Below are 18,207 nucleotides of genomic sequence, written 5' to 3'. Positions count from 1 at the left end.
TAATAGCCACTGATTGACCTATCCTCCATGACTCCCTGTTTGCCTCCTGGATATCCAAACATATTTGGTGTCACCCAAGTGTTGTTTTTTTTTTAATAATTGAGTTTCTACTGTACCAAGCATCTGAACTTTATTACCAAACTGGTTCCCTTGCAAACATCCATTTCTTAAGCAAATAAAGGAACCATTGATAGCCCGAGAATAGGAAAAGTCCTTGTAAATCTTCCTCAGACTTATATGCGTATTTTAGGGTTGGGAAATCAAACCCTGCATTTTCGATCAAATTACTGCAAACCTGATTATTGTGGAGTATGGTTCAGATATGGATATTGGTATAACACAGGACTTCTTTTGAACTCTGTGCAGGGCCAGCTCTAGGCACCCGCAAAGGAAGCATGTGCTTTGGGTGGCACATTTCAAGGGGCGGCGTTCTTTTTTTTTTTTTTTTGCTTGGGCAGCTGTGCTTCCGGAGCTTGGGGTGACCGTTTTTTTTGCTTGGGGCAGCAAAAAGGCTAGAGCCAGCCCTGACTCTGTGGATTATTTCCCCCCACCCAATCCACCCGGCTAATTTTCCATATGTTTCTATTATGTTTATGGAATAATATGGGCTCCCTCTGGTGACTAATTGAACACCTGCAAATTCCCAGAGCTGTTAATCAAAGACTGGAGCCTGCTGGATAAAGCATCTGCTTTGTGCTCATCAGGAAGTCATATCCCTCTTGGAGCAAGATTTGTATTTGTATTTTTAATTCTATACACAGCAATAGCTGCAGTAAGGACCAGTTCCAACAGGCAGCCCCCTGCATTACTCAAACTTTAGAATCTTCCCATGCATCTTTCCCTAAAATCTGGTTCAACCCTTAAAGACTACCTCTCCTAGGTCACCAATTTATTGTTATTCCCTTGGGGGGTCAGCTAAAATGGGTTTTACTTATCTCTTTTCTGCTTGGGAGGGATATTAAATTTTCACTATGGCTAGTATATTTCAGTTCCTCTTGTGTGAGAAGCAAAGCACAAAAAAGTCTGATTTTCATGCTGCTCTGTATACTTGATATGAACAAAGTAAGGCTAGACTGAGGTAACAGCTGGACATAAACTGAGGCCCTTAGGGACTTGCAAATGATTCCAAACTTGAAGGGGAATCTTAATGCAATGCCCTAATAAGACTCCTCACCAATGTATATTTTGTCTTACAGAGTAAAGCACACTGTTCAAGGGAGATCTGGGAAGCTTTCTTCAGTAATATTTTCTTTGCATGTGAATGGAAAATGGCCTATCCTGGTACACAGATCTAGTCCTCTGAGGATGGAGAGGACAGCTGAGGCTGGTGTGGTATGTACAATGGCTTTTATGTAAAGAAGAGAGACATTTCCCTTGGTGGGAGTACATGATGGGTGGGGAAAGAGAAGGCAGGAAGAAGATGAAAAATTGGTGGCTAGAAAGCAGTGCAGTAAAAACTGGATACCTAGGGCTTGATCCTTACCTATGGTGGGAACATGTGGGTACAGAAGTGCCCTTTTTTGCTCCCCCAGTCCTGAGTAATCAGGGTCACCAAATTTATACCCAGCATAAATTAGAGCAGCCAGAGGACTTCTCTAATATATGCCAACTGTAAGTTACAGCCAGGGATCTGCCTTTTCCCCTTGTGCCCAGGGCCAGTGTAACCATTAGGTGAAATAGGCGGCCGCCTAGGGTGCCACGATTTGGGGGCACCAAAAAGCGGTGCCCCCCAATTTTTTTTACACTACTGCTGGAAGGGAGACTGGGTAATGGGGATTGAGTGGGATAGGGTGAGATAACGGTTAAGGGGACCCTGGGGCTGATGAGTGCTGAGGGGAAGGGCCTCCCCCGGGGCCGGTCCGTCCCACTCACCCTGTGCACCAGGCAGGTGGTGTCCCGCTCAGACCAGCTGCGCTCCGGCGAGCCCATGGGCGCCCTGCCACGTGCCACGCCCGCTGGTTAGAGCCGTGAAGGGCAGAACGGCGGGGGCACAGCTCATGAATATTCATGAGGGTGGAGCGAGGGCGAGCCCAGGAGAAGAAGGGGGAAGGAGGGAGGGAGAGAAGCCAGCCATGTGGGGGCAGGATTTCTGTGCTGTTGGGCCCACCCCAGGGCACAAAGGGGGTTCTCTGTCCTGCCCCACCTTGACCTGTCCCAAGAGGGGGGAGTCCCAGCCCCACCCCAGAGTGTGAGGGGGGTTCTCTGTCCCACCCCACCCCAGAGTACAAAGGAGGTCTCTGCCCAGCACCCTCTTGCCCCTCCCAGGATGTGAGGGAGGTCCCAGCCCCATCCCAGCTTGCCCTGTCCCAGGGTGTGAGGTGAGGGGTTCTCTGCCCCTCCCCACCACACCTCAGGGTGTGAGGATGTTGCCTCCCCAACCCCACCTCTCTTTCTCACTGCCCCACTACAGCCAAGGCCAGGGCTCTCTGGGCACAGAAGCAATGACCAAATGGACAGATCTGATTGGCTGGGTATACACCCCCTGCCCATGCTCTGAAAGCCACTGCACATGTACCCCATTCTTACATCCACACAAAGTCCACAAACCCTCTGCACTTCATTCTCGCCAGCTATCACAGTAGTAGGCTCACCCCTGGGCTCCTGTCAGCACCCATCACCACAGGGGCTCAGTGTGGCTTCTAGGTCATCTAGTCCAACCCCCTGCCCAGAGCAGGACCAATCCTACGTGGCCTATCAAGGAATGTGAAAATGGCCGATATGCTTGCTCTCAAATGGCTTTCTTAGGCAGCTGGCCTCCCAAGACCCACTGTCATGAAGGTTCATTGTCCTGGTGGACTTCATTATGGGAACCACTACTTGCTTGCACTTTTTCAAAGTTCTGTGTCATTTTCTGACAATATACAACAAAAGATTTTTTTTAAATCTTCCAGTATCTTACATTAATAACTCCAGATCCCACAGTAAGACTAAAATCATCCTCCAGTTTGGGTTCATTACTGTAGTACTCTTTAATAAGCAGGGCTGGCTTAACCATTAGGCGAACTAGGCAGCCGCCTAGGGTGCCAAGATATGGGGGCACCAAAAAGCGGTGCCCCCAATTTTTTTTACACTATTGCTGGAAAACGAATGAATAAAGAAATGAATAAAGAAAAGAGAAATGTCGTTGAACTTGCACTTTAATCATTATGCAGTATTCATTTTTGAAAGTTTATAATAAGCGATGCTCCGGGAGGAAGGGGATGCCCAAGGTGGAAATTTCGCCTAGGGAGCAAAATATCCTTGCATTGGCCCTGCTTGTGCCAGCTGTACAGACAGTTCATAGCATAAGAGCTGCTATGTAATGCTGAAGGCTCAAGCTATTTTGATCCAGAGGAAAGATAAGAAGAGCCACAAGAGACCAATGTAGCTGCACAAGGAGCTTTTTAGCTATCTAAAAAACAAAAGGAATATATACAGGAAATAGAAGGAGGGGCATGTCACTAAGGAAGTATACATGGGAATAGAATGAGTGTGTAGGGACAAAATCAGGAAAGCCAAGGAAAGGAATGAGTTACAACTGGCAAGAAATGTTAGAGTCAAAAAGAAGGGATTCTACAAATATGTCAGTCAAAAAAATAAAAATATCAAGGATGATGTGGATCTCCTGCTAAATGGATAAGGTGAGCTGGTAACGAAAGATGATAAAAAGGCGGAGCTGCTCAATACCCTAGTTTGCTTCAGCCTTCACACACAAAAAATAACATGTGACTGGATGACTAGCAAAGTCATCATAGAAAACAAAGGGGAAGGTATGCAGATCAGGATAAGTAAAGAACACAGCAGAGATCTTCTGACTACTTTGAATGAATTCAAGTCAGCAGGGGCTGATGTTATTCACCCCAAGGTGCTGAAAGAATTAGCTGAAGAAATATTGGATCCAATGCCAATAATATTTGAAAACTCATGGATGACAGGTGAGGTGTCCGAAGACTGGAGAAAGGCTAATGTGGTGCCCATCTTTAAAAAGGGGGGGAAGGAGGAGCCAGGGAACTGTAGACCAGTCAACTTGACCTTGATACCTGGGTAGTGACTAGAGCAATAGATAAAACATTAAATTTGCAAATACCTGGAGGATGAAGGGGTGATCACTAGCAGCCAGCATGGATTTACTAAGAACAAATCATGCCAAACCAGCTTGGTTTGACAAGATAACTGGTTTGATGGACAGGGGGAATGCAGTGGACATAATATACCTTGGACTTTAGCAAGGCTTTTAACACAGTCCCTCATGACGTTCTCATAAGTAAGCTGGAGACATATGGGCTCAGTAGAGCTACCATTAAGTGTATACATAATTGGTTAAATGACCACAAACAAAGAGTAACTATTAATGGAATGATGTCAGATTGGAAGGAGGTCTCAAGTAGCGTTCCATACGGATCTGTTCTGGGTCTAGTGTTATTTAACATCTTTATTAATGACCTGGATGTAGGAATAAAGAGCATACTGATAAATTTGCAAATGACACAAAGCTGGGGCGAGGGGTTGCAAAACACTTTGGAAGATAGAGCTAAAATTCAAAGGGATCTTGATAAATTGAAGAACTGGGCTATAGTCGAGAAAATGAAATTCAACAAAGACAAATGTAAGGTGCTACACTATGGGAAGAAAAAGCAAATGTAAAAATACAGAATGGGGGAAAACTGGCTTGACAGCAGCACTGCTGAGAAGGATCTGGAAGTTGTGGTGGTTCACAACTTCAACATGAGTCAACAATGCAATGGTGCTGCAAAAAAAGCAAATGCAAATTGAGTCATAGCATGCAAGTCATGGAGGATGATAGCACTGCTCTACATGGTGCTGCTTAGGCCTGAGCTGGAGTACTGTGTCCAGTTTTGGTCACCGTTGTATAGAAAGGATGTAGAGAAACTGAAAATGATCCAGAGGTGAATCACAAAGATGATCAAGGGGATGGAATGCAAGCCTTATGAGCTACAGCTGAAGGAACTAGATGTGTTTAGTCTGGAAAAGATAAGATTACGGGGGGACATGATAGCAGTCTTTAAATACTTGATAGGTTGCCATAAAAAAGATGTAGAAAAAATGTTCTCTCTTGCCACAGATGGCAGGACAAGAGGCAATGGGTTCAAACTAAAGCATAGCAAATTTGGATTAAATCTCAGGAAAAACTTTATAGCTGTGAGAACAGTAGGACAATGGAACAAACTGCTTAGGGAAGTCATGAAATCTTCTTCACTGGCAGTTTTCAAAAAGAGGCTGGATAACCATCTGTCTTGGATGGTTTAGCCACAACAATTCCAGCCTCTTGTCAAGGGGTTAGATGACCCACGTGGTCCCTTCTATCCCTATGGTTCTATGATTCTATGGCAGCTGTGTACCACCCAAGGTCCTCCTATGTAGGGAGAATCCTCCAGTAGCCATCTAGGATGACTTTTTCACCATAAGAAAAAGAAAATCTGACCTGTAGCCTCTCAAAGTAGTGGATATCCCTTTATATAGTGTGCTAGAATGGGCTGCTGAGGAAGGAAGTAATGCCATGTGCTCTAGCAGCAGAGCAGGAAGGAATGAACTGGAAGTTCTTTCTTGTCCTACACACTGTTTTATTTAATTTGATTTATACTAAATTGAGAGGTGAGTGAGTGATATATATGAATAGGACCAATAAAGTTTGTTGATGTTGTTCATTGAACATGACTTCCTTTATATGGCTCTTCACCGTAATTCCTTAATAAGTGTCATGGTTAAGAATTCTAACCAGGAGCCTTAGCAGGTGAAGGAAGAGCTATCACATCTCATGATAAAACTCCATTTTCTGATTTTATTTTTTGGCTGGGATCATATTAAATGCAGCTTTAAAAATATATATGCCAGGCAGCAGATGTAAAAAGCAATTAGACTCAGATCTTCATAACAACATGCTATGATCTCTGTTCATATATCTGCAATCCTCCAAAGTATGGAGCTGTGGGACATCTGCCAGGAACACAATTGAATTTACCAACATGAATAAATAAAATCAGACTTACTAACCAAACAGTCATGTAGGGTGTATTTTTGTGTGTGTTTTAGTCTCTTTCCATTTCTTCGGTGCCATCTCCTGCATTCATTCTCTTTAGAGGCTTAACACTTATTTGTGGGTATTCTTTCATGATTTAAAATTACTATACAGTAAAGAATATGCATTAAGTGTAGGACATAACAGGACATTCAATAAGGGCCTGAGTGTTTTTAACTGCCATTCATTTAAATGTATATTTAGAGCACTCAATACCTCACAAATGTATCTCTGGATGGTATAGGTGCAATTGAATGACATAGTATTCTGGGCACTAGTCATGGATGGAGGTGGGGCAAATTGCACCCACAGCCAGTTCCAGAATGGGAATTTCTGTGCCTGTCTTTCTCTTAATTACAGGTGGGCCAAAAATCTGCAGTCAGTTCTCCTGACCCCTCCACCAAACTCCTTTGAACACTTAGGGTTGAGATAAATGGAACCTGGCTGTCAACCACCCATTCTTAGCTTGGCAAAACCAAAGAGGGTTTTCAGAATCAGATCTACTTCATTTTGGCTTGTCCCGCTCTTCTCCCTTTGTAGACTAGATATGCAGAGCCAAATTCTCTACCTGTTGATGCTGTGCAATGCCACACAAGTTTACAGGATTGCCTCAACTGTCATTGGAGAATGAACGCCTCCGAATCCGCCTCCTCTTTTAAACCTTCATTTGGCAGCAGGTTGGAAAATGTGAATTGAGTATTCTACTATGGGCCTTTCAGGATGCATCTTGCATAGGGAATTCTGTATATTCGATTTCTTGCAAATGATACAGAACAAATTCTCTTCTCTGTGTTCAGCTTTTCTGAAATAACACAGAGGCTAAAATAATCTTTGTGAGGAAGGTTGATCTTGTGGCTAAGGCAATGGACTAGAGCTCAGGAGGCCTAGATTTAGCTGCTGAATCTTCCACAGGTTTTCTCGGTGACCTTGGGCAAATCATTTAATTTCTCAGTGCCTCAGTTCCTCATCTACAAAACAGGGATAACACTTTCTCACATATGTTTATTTGTTTAGATTGTAAGCTCTTCAGGGTGGGCACTGTCAATTCCTATGTGTCTATATGGTGCCTAGCTGAATGGAACTCTGTAATACAAAATAACAACACGGGATCTGTTGTATTAATGTAGATGGACTAAATAGGCCAAAGGTGTTAATGCAACCCAGTAACTGTCCAACATTAAACGGTGTTAAGCAAGGTTCAGTATTTGGTAAACAGAGACCTCAGCCTGCGTAGTATCATGGCAAACACACCATTAAAATCCTTTTAACCTTTATTTAAAAGATAAAGAAAAGAAAGAAACACAGGTAAAGTATTTGAAGTGTAAAGTATTAAATAAGACAAACATTTTAACAACAGCCCTTGTTCCCTTTTCCTTTAGCTGGTCAGAGCTTTGGCAGGGGGGAAGAAAACAATGACTTTGTTTGACTATCTCATAGCTGGTATCAAACATGGTAATAACTGTCCTTTTGGGGAAGGGTGAAGAAGCTAGTTGACATGAGCTGGAGCTGTTGTTGTCACTGTTGTTATTAAAGTCCTATCCCATTTCATCCCAGGTGGTGTTTTGGATTCAGCTGGAGCTGTTAGGGGTAGCAGTGTCATCTGGATCCTTCTCTCAGGCCCAATTTAATCAGAACACCTCTCAGGATTAGGATGAAAAAGGTCCAGAGCCCCAGGAGACAGTCGGGGTGGCAGCTATCATGGTGACAGGTTTCAGAGTGCGAGCCGTGTTAGTCTGTATCAGCAGAAAGAACGAGGAGGACTTGCGGCACCTTAGAGACTAACACATTTATTTGAACATAAGCTTCCATGGGCTAAAGCCCACTTCATCAGATGCATGTAGTGGAAAATAACAGTAACATTTTTTTCTCCCCAAAGTCTGTTTCTTTATAAGGACCTATAAAGAGAAAGGTGGGTGAAATAGCCCAGCCTCTAATGTTTTGTCCACCAATTATGCCTGTTTTCTGGCACCCAATTTTGGTTCACTGATTCCTGGTTCCATGATCTTAACATAGTCCTTGAATTATATCAGGAAGCCTTTTTGTTTGGACTAATTCAGTCTCTTTCCCTTTCAGACCTTTTCCCATCAACATTTGTTATTATAGGTTATTGTGACATCTTATGAACTTTCATATACTTTTTGCAGCTCACAATTAGGGTAAATTTCTAGACCCAATTATCACAACATAATTTCCTGTAAAGTGAAAGGTTAAAATCTTTATGAACCTCTTAACAAGATTGAGCATTTAGAATTGTTGTCCCTACACCAGGATTATATTGTCCTTTCATATGTTGGACTCAAATTACCTTTTCCACATTACAAGCTATGAATTCACCACAATCATGTTAAAGTGAAGCATGCCTAAATAAAGCAAAATGAGAGCATTATGTCTATGTTTAAAAAAGGAGCAATATGTATATTCAAGTAAAGAAAGTGTAAAATGCCACATGCTGAACATATTAAAATGTACCATTATAATTCTGGTTCTGAAGTTCTGTCTTTATTTTAAAGCCCAAAGACCTTTTCTCTACAACAGCCACTCAGAGAAGCTGTAAACAAACCAGATGTGCTTCTCATCTGCTTTATTTTTACTAGATGGAAAGGAGAAAGACTTTTGTTAGTCATTTGTTCCACAAAAGCAGGCTGATTAAACAATACAGGAGTTATCTACACTAATTGGAATTACTTAATTCAAGCAAAGAGAGTGATTTTTTGAAGTGAAATCAACAGGTGCTGAAAGAGCTCAGTACCTCGCAGGACTGGGCCTAGCATGTCTGAATGTGCTTGAGATATGACGCAATGGGTCTCTTTTTCCCACACCCACTCAACCACCCACACACTTTTCTTCAACTCCCTTGTTTGCTCTGGCTCTTTTCATGTATTTATAACAAGATTTTTTTCAATTATAGAGCAGTCAGTTTCCAATGAAGGATATCAAATTGCTTTCCTCAAATTAAATCATACAAATCCGCTATGAGATACCATAGGCAATTTAATATTCTTATGTTTATTTCTCAGATGGGACAACTGGAACAGAGAGGTGGAGTTACTCCCTGAAAACCACGCATCATGTCTGTGGCAAAACTGGGAATGAAACCCAGGAAGCCTAGATTCCAATCATATGCTTCAGCCACCAGCTAAGACTTATCCCTCCTCTCCTCTGCCTTTTATTTACTGGTCCATTAGTTTCTGCACACCAGAAGTATGCCATTTGATAAATTAACAGTATGAAAAGAAATCCCACCTCCCTAAAAGAAAACAATGTACTCTGAGAGTTGCAGCCAATGCTTTGAAGGGAGTGCACATGAGAGAATGATAAGGGTGTTGCAGTTATGTCAAGTCTGTAAACTCTTAAGACTTTTTTTTATATCTGTCTATATGATTCCTACTGTTGTGTTTCTTTGTCGGTCTTTAATGCCCCTTTACCCCCCCTCCCAAAAATGTGTCTTTGATACCTCCATGAAACCAAAACTTGCCTTCATTTAGAGCAGTGCATCCCCTATTAAAATGTATATGTTTGCATAACTGGAAGTGAGAGCAGGATTTGGGACAGAAAGTATGTTTGTGCAAAGAAGCCCAAAGAGCATGACCTCCTCCAGCTGTCCCCTTTTCCCCAAACAGTTGCTTTAGCTTTTGACTTGGAGGGCTCAGCAGACACCTGCAGGTGTCTCTCCTTCCTGTGCAGAAGGAGGGACATAAATGCTGGTTCCCTCCCCAGAGAGAAACCTAATTGGCTCGGAGTCAAGAGAGCCTTGCCCCACCCACTCTACAAGGCTCCTACTTCCAGAATCTTAAAGAAATAGTCACAGGTTTTTCCTTTAAACACTGCTTATTCCTGTGGCCGCTTCACCTCTACCAGTACAGTATCTCTTATTTCCTAGATCCTTGCATGCATAAGACCTCCCAAAATCTTAAAGGCCATACCCCAGGATGGGGTGAGCTGACACCTAGATCCTACTGTCTTTCAGGGAAGGCTGCAGTCCTGGCAGGGCAAAGCAGAGTCTTCTCCCTCCAGGACTGCAATGAGGAGGAGGAGGAGGTGCTGGTTGTGTGAAAGGTCACCCCACAGTTGAGTGGCTTTGTCCCTGGGCAGGAGCCATTCAGTAGTGGGGTGGCCTCCCCTTGGACTGGGGACTTGTCCTTCTCCTCACAGTCCTGGCCCGGGCTCTTGTTACCCGGGGTTCCTCAGAACCCAAAGCAGTGGTAACTTAACAGTTTCTCTCCAGGTGGTGTCACAAATAAGTCAATGAGGACACAGCTCAATCCACCTGATCAATAACCTGCACAAGCAGGAGTGCTTTAATCTAAAACTACTTTTTTATTAGATCTCAAACATACACACACACGCTGTCGCAGGAGGGTTCAAAACAAGTGTACTTACGTAGAGTTAAGAAATGGTTTCGAGTAATCAGCAACCAGCTTTCCAGGGGGCCCTGCCTTCCAGCTAGCTGTTGGGCATAGGTGCCAGATTCATTGGAGCTCCATAAAAGGCACAGGGCTCTTCCCGTGTGGATCCAATTGCAGAATTGCGGCCATAGCAAAAAGTTAGCTACAATTTTCCATTTTGATTCACGAGGACATTTTTAATAATCTTTTATACAGTGCAAATGTTTGGGTCATTAAATATTAATGAAGGGAAAATAAGTGCAATTAAAAAAAATCAGCATTAGAAAACTTCCTGGCAAAACATCATCATGAGCTCTATGAAGTTTTCCAGACTCTGGACTCATACTGAGAGGATCAGCACATTAAGAACCCGAACTTGTTCCCATTGATGCTGTCAAGGTTCCTTCCGCACTCTGAACTCTAGGGTACAGATGTGGGGACCTGCATGAAAAGCTCCTAAGCTTACTTTTACCAACTTAGGTTAAAACTTCCCCAAGGTACAAACTATTTTACCCTTTGCCCTTGGACTTCCACTGCGACCACCAAATATTTATCTGGGTTTATTTTTATTAGGAAAGCATCGTTTGGAAACGTCTTTCCCCCCAAAATCCTCCCAACCCTTGCACCCCACTTCCTGGGGAAGGTTTGGGAAAAATCCTCACCAATTTGCATATGTGACCACAGACCCAAACCCTTGGGTCTTAGAACAATGAAAAAAGCATTCAGTTCTTGAAAAGAAACATTTTAATAGAAGAAACAGTAAAAAGAATCACCTCCGTAAAATCAGGATGGTAAATACCTTACAGGGTAATTAGATTCAAAACATAGAGAATCCCTTTAGGCAAAACCTTAAGTTACAAAAAAGACACACAGACAGGAATATTCATTCTATTCAGCACAGCTATTTTCTCAGCCATTTAAAGGAATCATAATCTAACACATACCTAGCTAGATTACTTACTAAGATCTAAGACTCCATTCCTGTTCTGTCCCCGGCAAAAGCATCACACAGACAGACACAGACCCTTTGTTTTTCTCCCTCCTCCCAGCTTTTGAAAGTATCTTGTCTCCTCATTGGTCAGGTGCCAGCGAGGTTATCGTAGCTTCTTAACCCTTTACAGGTGAAAGGATTTTTCCTCTGGCCAGGAGGGATTTTAAAGGTGATTATCCTTCCCTTTATATTTATGACAGATGCCAATGGTAAAAGTCACATTGACTGCAGCAGTACAGAGTTGGGCTGCCTTCATGCAGGACGTATTTTTGAGATTGGTAAATGCTGTTATATCTATTACAAACCTGTGGCCTGATCCTGCATGTTTCTGAGTGCCCATCAAAGGCTTCAATCCTGTACTGAGAACTGCACTGGCTGACCTCTGGGCCCATATGGAGCTCCACTACCCTCAGCAGGGCTCCACACAGATGCAAGGGTCCTCCCACATGATTCTCAGAGTAGGATCAGAACTGGAGTTGAGGGTGCTGAGCACAACACTGGACTGGGCCCATGTTGATTGACAAGGGGCACGATTAGTGTTCAGAGGAATATTTCATTTTTCAAAGCCATGGGGAGCTCCTGCAGAATGGCATGAGGGTCACTCCAAAGTTGTTTTCTTAAAGTATTTTGAAAAAAAAAATATTTCAAGATGAACAATATTGTTCCAACACCACAGCTACATGGATTTCCTTATGTTATGACAAATACTGAGATGCATCCATTGCTGGTACTCAAAAACATTAGAATGAACAAATAAACCAAACCATTATCATAAGGCCACACCCAGCAGGTCTTCCTCTATATATTTGGGCAGTGTCCCTCCCTACCTCCTCTCTAAGTTTCTCCCTCTCTTCTCAGTGAACAAAATCATCTCTTTCTTCAGCCCAGTAATGGGTCAGAATCTCAGCTAGTGTATGTCAACTTAGCTATACTGAAGTCAATATACCCCAGCTGAAAATCTAGCCCTCTGTACCTCCCATTAAGGAAATGCATTCAGTGTAAAAAACCTGCAGTACCAAACATCACAAAAACAAATCTTTAACTACACATAACTGTGACTCCCTCTTGGGACTTCTCCTTTAGCGAAACAAAGCAATTGAATGTTTCTACATCTCTCATAAGCAAATGCCTCTAAAACTTCATGAATAGTCTGAGGACAGTCCAAATTATCCTTTACCCTCCCCACCCTGAGCTCAGCCAGGCATGGTAGAGGTTAGTCCTGAGGATCTGGTCCAAGTTTTACATATTAAAGACCTGGTTTGGTCTTTGATAATTTTAGTAAGGTCTTGGGCACGGACATCAATGGAGTTCCAGTGAGCTCAGAGATCTGGTTATGCTTTAGAACTTGCAGAACCAGGGTAATGGCAAAGAGGATGAAAAGAGTTTAACCTCTACTCTTATTGTATCCTTAACCGCTGTTATGATTAAGTCCTGCAACACACAGTAATATATATGCGCTGACTGAGAACTTACGTACATTAGTTTCTGGGTCTTTGTGGCTTAATTTAGAATTGTTTTAACCTCCTTTTTTTATATTTTCTAGTCTCAGACAGCATCTGTTGCCAGCACTGACCCCAATAGCAGCTGAAAATACATTTCCAAAGGCAGAAAAGAGATCTGTTCAAATACTTCTTGAAGAATTTTCTTCAAAGTTTTCCATTTGTTCATGATAAATGAATAAATAGCCTTTTTTGGCTTATTATTTTTCTCTGTTACACCATCTCTGCATCACTGGAGGAGCTCTCTACACTGGGGTGATCCTCCAAAAGTGAGGCCTTGTTCAATGAGGTGACTCCAAGAGTCACAAGGAACTGGTAAAGCAGGCTCTTAGACTTTTGAGCAGAAATATGTTTATACACAGGTTCAGGTGCCAAACTCAGTCGATTTCCCTAACCTTCACTCTGAGCTTTTAGGGCCAGATCCTCAGTTGGTGTAAACTGACATAGAACCATTGAGGTCAACACAGTTAGGTTGATTTACACCAGCTGATGATCTGCTCCGTAGTGTTTGTATAAACTCAAAAGGGAAAGCATGCGTTGCCAGGTGATGAGAGAAGAAAGCAAATCAAAGGTTTGCATAACCTGGTGATCTGAAAAAAGAAGTTCAAAAGGTTGCTTTTTTTTCCCAAGGATTTTCCTTGTTGTCTGTCTATTGCTTAAGCTTGGAACATTGTACCTAGTTTATCAGGCACTTGCTTTGTGTTATATATATTCTTCTTTTATATGTACTCTAATTAAGCCTTCATTGGCAACAGCTGCATTTCACTATTGAAGCTGATTGAAAAGTAAGTGGTCCCTACTGGAGGTGGACACTTAAGACTGCAGATGGCATTAATTAAACTCCTTGTCATTTTTTTACCTCTTCAAGTAGTGTATCAGTTATACATACAGAGCTTCAACTAGATAGGCTGTGTTTAAAATCTTCACAGTACAATGCACTATAAATAACCAGTTTCACTTATGTCCATTTTAAATAGGCTGCAATATTAAGAAAAGTCTTTGATGTTGAAATTGTTTTTCCATTTTAAACTTGTTACTTTAACAGGATTGACTCAGCTTTTGAAAGCAATACTTTGTACTGTGTTTTGCCAATTAGTACTTTGGATTTCATAAACAGAGCACTCAACTTCTGAGCAACTCTGTACCTTACCAAAGGCTTTGTGGCATGTTTGCATGTTTTTCAGAATACAAATGAAGATTAGAATCTGTTAGTAAATAGTAATTTTAAAAAGAATAAATATAGGCAAGTCTAATTTGCAGGCAGATTCCAACTACGGGCTAATGCTGTGAGGTGATGATTGTGATTGTGATAATGCTGTGATTGCAGAGCCATTGGCCATTATCTTTGAAAACTCGTGGTGAACCGGGGAAGTCCCGGATGACTGGAAAAAGGCTAATGTAGTGCCAATCTTTAAAAAAGGGAAGAAGGAGGATCCTGGGAACTACAGGCCAGTCAGCCTCACTTCAGTCCCTGGAAAAATCATGGAGCAGGTCCTCAAAGAATCAATCCTGAAGCACTTGCATGAGAGGAAAGTGATCAGGAACAGCCAGCATGGATTCACCAAGGGAAGGTCATGCCTGACTAATCTAATCGCCTTCTATGATGAGCTTACTGGTTCTGTGGATGAAGGGAAAGCAGTGGATGTATTGTTTCTTGACTTTAGCAAAGCTTTTGACACGGTCTCCCACAGTATTCTTGTCAGCAAGTTAAGGAAGTATGGGCTGGATGAATGCACTACAAGGTGGGTAGAAAGCTGGCTAGATTGTCGGGCTCAACGGGTAGTTATCAATGGCTCCATGTCTAGTTGGCAGCCGGTATCAAGTGGAGTGCCCCAAGGGTCGGTCCTGGGGCCGGTTTTGTTCAATATCTTCATAAATGATCTGGAGGATGGTGTGGATTGCACTCTCAGCAAATTTGCGGATGATACTAAACTGGGAGGAGTGGTAGATACGCTGGAGGGGAGGGATAGGATACAGAAAGACCTAGACAAATTGGAGGATTGGGCCAAAAGAAATCTGATGAGGTTCAATAAGGATAAGTGCAGGGTCCTGCACTTAGGACGGAAGAACCCAATGCACAGCTACAGACTAGGGACCGAATGGATAGGCAGCAGTTCTGCGGAAAAGGACCTAGGGGTGACAGTGGACGAGAAGCTGGATATGAGTCAGCAGTGTGCCCTTGTTGCCAAGAAGGCCAATGGCATTTTGGGATGTATAAGTAGGGGCATAGCGAGCAGATCGAGGGACGTGATCGTTCCCCTCTATTCGACATTGGTGAGGCCTCATCTGGAGTACTGTGTCCAGTTTTGGGCCCCACACTTCAAGAAGGATGTGGATAAATTGGAGAGAGTCCAGCGAAGGGCAACAAAAATGATTAGGGGTCTGGAACACATGAGTTATGAGGAGAGGCTGAGGGAGCTGGGATTGTTTAGCCTGCAGAAGAGAAGAATGAGAGGGGATTTGATAGCTGCTTTCAACTACCTGAAAGGGGGTTCCAAAGAGGATGGCTCTAGACTGTTCTCAATGGTATCAGATGACAGAACGAGGAGTAATGGTCTCAAGCTGCAGTGGGGGAGGTTTAGATTGGATATTAGGAAAAACTTTTTCACTAAGAGGGTGGTGAAACACTGGAATGCGTTACCTAGGGAGGTGGTAGAATCTCCTTCCTTAGAGGTTTTTAAGGTCAGGCTTGACAAAGCCCTGGCTGGGATGATTTAACTGGGAATTGGTCCTGCTTCGAGCAGGGGGTTGGACTAGATGACCTTCTGGGGTCCCTTCCAACCCTTATATTCTATGATTCTATGATTCTATAAGTAAGTCCTGGGTGAAATTCATCTCTATGCAGAGGGTCAACTGGAGACCTGGATACTAACGGACAGATTTTCAAAAGAGCTCACCACGTACTCAGTTGAAAATTTGGCCATGTAGGAGCTTCTGGGTGCTGGACAGATCTGAAAATCTGGCTTTTGTTTAGGAAATCTGGCTTTTCCCAAAGGGGAAATTTAATTCTTCTGAAAGTTGGCTCAATGGTGCTAGCACTAAAAAAATCTGGTCCAGAGCTCATTTGGCCTCCTGGGTTACATCCAATAAACCTCTTGTGAGACTTTCCATTGAGTCTAATGAGCTTGGACCAAGCCCTAATGATGCCCCCTTTAAGACCTATATTGGGGCATTATGTAATGTACTGATCTTGTGCTGTAAATCTTGTGAATTTCAGATGCTTACTGGGTGAAATACACCCTGTGCATAGGGACAGAACAAGATCAGTGCATCGTTTATGGAATCCTTAAGTTGTGGCCCCCTGAAGAAGTGTCAGCTTCACCCTTTGACTTCATTCTGAATTTTTACTCCTGGAGGAATTCTGCACCAAAAAATTAAAAATGCTGCATGAAAAAATGTGCACACAATATTTTAAAATTCTGCAAATTCTGCATATTTTATTTGTCAAAATAACACAATATAATCACACCAATTTTAAAATTATTTTGGTATTTTATTTCAAAATACCTGCCAGCAAATATGTCTGTAACAATACCAATCACAAAAATGATTCAGGAACTGTTTTTTGACAAATAGATTCCTTACTAGGCACATTAATACAGAACATTGAGTAATAATTCATTTACACTACAATACAGAACCGTATTCCCTGCACCGCTCAGAAGCAGTGCAAAGGCTTGGGGGAGTCAGGGGTAACGGAGGTGCTCATGGAGAGGGAAGTAATTACTGGGGAAGAGCCTGGGAGTGAACCTGGAGGGTTGTTGGATGTGGGTGGGAGAAGTATGGAACAGGTTTTTTTAGGTGGGAGGGATTGTTAGGGAGTTGGGGAGCCTCCCCCACGTAGATCCTGGCTGACCCTAGCCTTTCCAATTCAGTCAGGCACCTCTGCCCCTGTCCCCGTGTGTTCCTGCACCCTCCTCCCCCTGTCCCCATGTGGCCCTGCACCTCCATTCCCATTCAGCTCCTACCCCAGTTTGTCCCCCCACTAGCTTTTCTGCTCCTCAGTCTGTGACTCCTCAGCAGCCCCATGTGCCCTGCTCTATCAGTCCCCTCCCGCATCCTGTGCCTCCTAACCTGGCTCTGCAGCCACGGCACTGTAAGGAATGCAGCCAGCTGCTGGCTGCTACTCCTGGTCAGCCAGCTGTTCTCGGCTCTGGTGACACTTGGTGGGTGAAAGGCATAATTGCAACGCCTATCTGGCAGAATATACTTTCTGTGGAGAAAAAAAAATCTTCAGGGGACATGAATTCTGCATGTGCGCAGTGGCGCAGAATTACCCTGGGAGTAAACATTTGTGGATACTTGGCACTTTATAGGATCAGTGGATGATTGAGTTGGCACTTGCCAATACATTAGATGTGTTCATATTTATTTTTGCTAAATTATTATTTGCATATGGACTCCTATTTTCATTTGTATTTATCAATCCTGATACTCCTTCCAGTGAACTCAATAGCAAAACTCCCGTTAGCTTCAATGAATCCAAACTGGACCCTATCATAATAACAAAAGGGAAATAATAATAGCCCAGCATGCAAAAGAAAGGATCTTTGGCTTGTGACCGTCTTTAAGCAAAACAGTCAACATGTGTAAGCAGTAAAACAACCCTCCCACCCAAAATAAAATAAAATAATTGGGTCTTTCCCTCCATGCCTTGTACCTGACTACTTCTGCTAATAGAATAATTAATATTATAGGTATTGCTGATTAAGCTAAATAGTTATAAATATGTATACTCTTCTTTGCATAATATTCCAAGCTGAAAAAAGGGAAAAAAGAAAGAATTAATTGTGAACTCTCTTTTATAACTTCAGTTGTTTTACATGCTCCAACTAGTAACAGGAGGGTTTAAATGCAGTTGTCATAGGAACAAGGCAACATAAATCTTACCAGCTACAATTACTATATTATCATAATGGAGCAATTTTCACAGCCTTTGATTTTTTTTTAAGGATTCTATTACATCACATATCACGTCGTCAGGATGCATGGGGAAAATGTTCCTCAGACCGGCTAAGGGATTTAGGCAGCCGAATCTCAGCCTTAGGGGCCACAGATGTGGTTTGAGGCAGCACCTTGCTTGCATGAAGCCAAATCCCTCAGTCCTTACTCTGGCATAAATTCTATGAAATCAATCGGAGTTTTGCCTGAGTGGGAAAGTACTGCAGTACTGGGGCCAGTGGTTCATATCATGTCATGGCTCAGATACTGTGCAACCCCACTGAAGTCTGGCTTCATAGGTCCAGTCCTCTTGACAATACAACTGTTGTGCTGGCATAGAAGGAGAGATGGACAATCATGTCCCCCTCTTCCTTT

General features: G+C 42.8%; 1 long non-coding RNA gene across 1 annotated transcript in view; it reads left to right on the top strand.

Annotated features, from left to right (window-relative positions):
- Positions 1-8,453, top strand: part of LOC142071794 (uncharacterized) — a 51,574-nt gene extending 43,121 nt beyond the window's left edge. Inside the window, exons 2-3 of the long non-coding RNA XR_012667987.1 lie at positions 1,197-1,332; positions 7,571-8,453. This is a non-coding gene — a long non-coding RNA (uncharacterized LOC142071794). The remainder of the gene's footprint in view (positions 1-1,196; positions 1,333-7,570) is intronic.
- The last annotated feature ends 9,754 nt before the right edge of the window (positions 8,454-18,207 follow it).

This window comes from Caretta caretta, chromosome 4 (assembly GCF_965140235.1).
Source record: "Caretta caretta isolate rCarCar2 chromosome 4, rCarCar1.hap1, whole genome shotgun sequence".
Classification (NCBI taxonomy): Eukaryota; Metazoa; Chordata; order Testudines; family Cheloniidae; genus Caretta; species Caretta caretta.
Note: the sequence above shows the minus strand (reverse complement) of the source record. Positions and strands in the feature narration are given on the sequence as shown.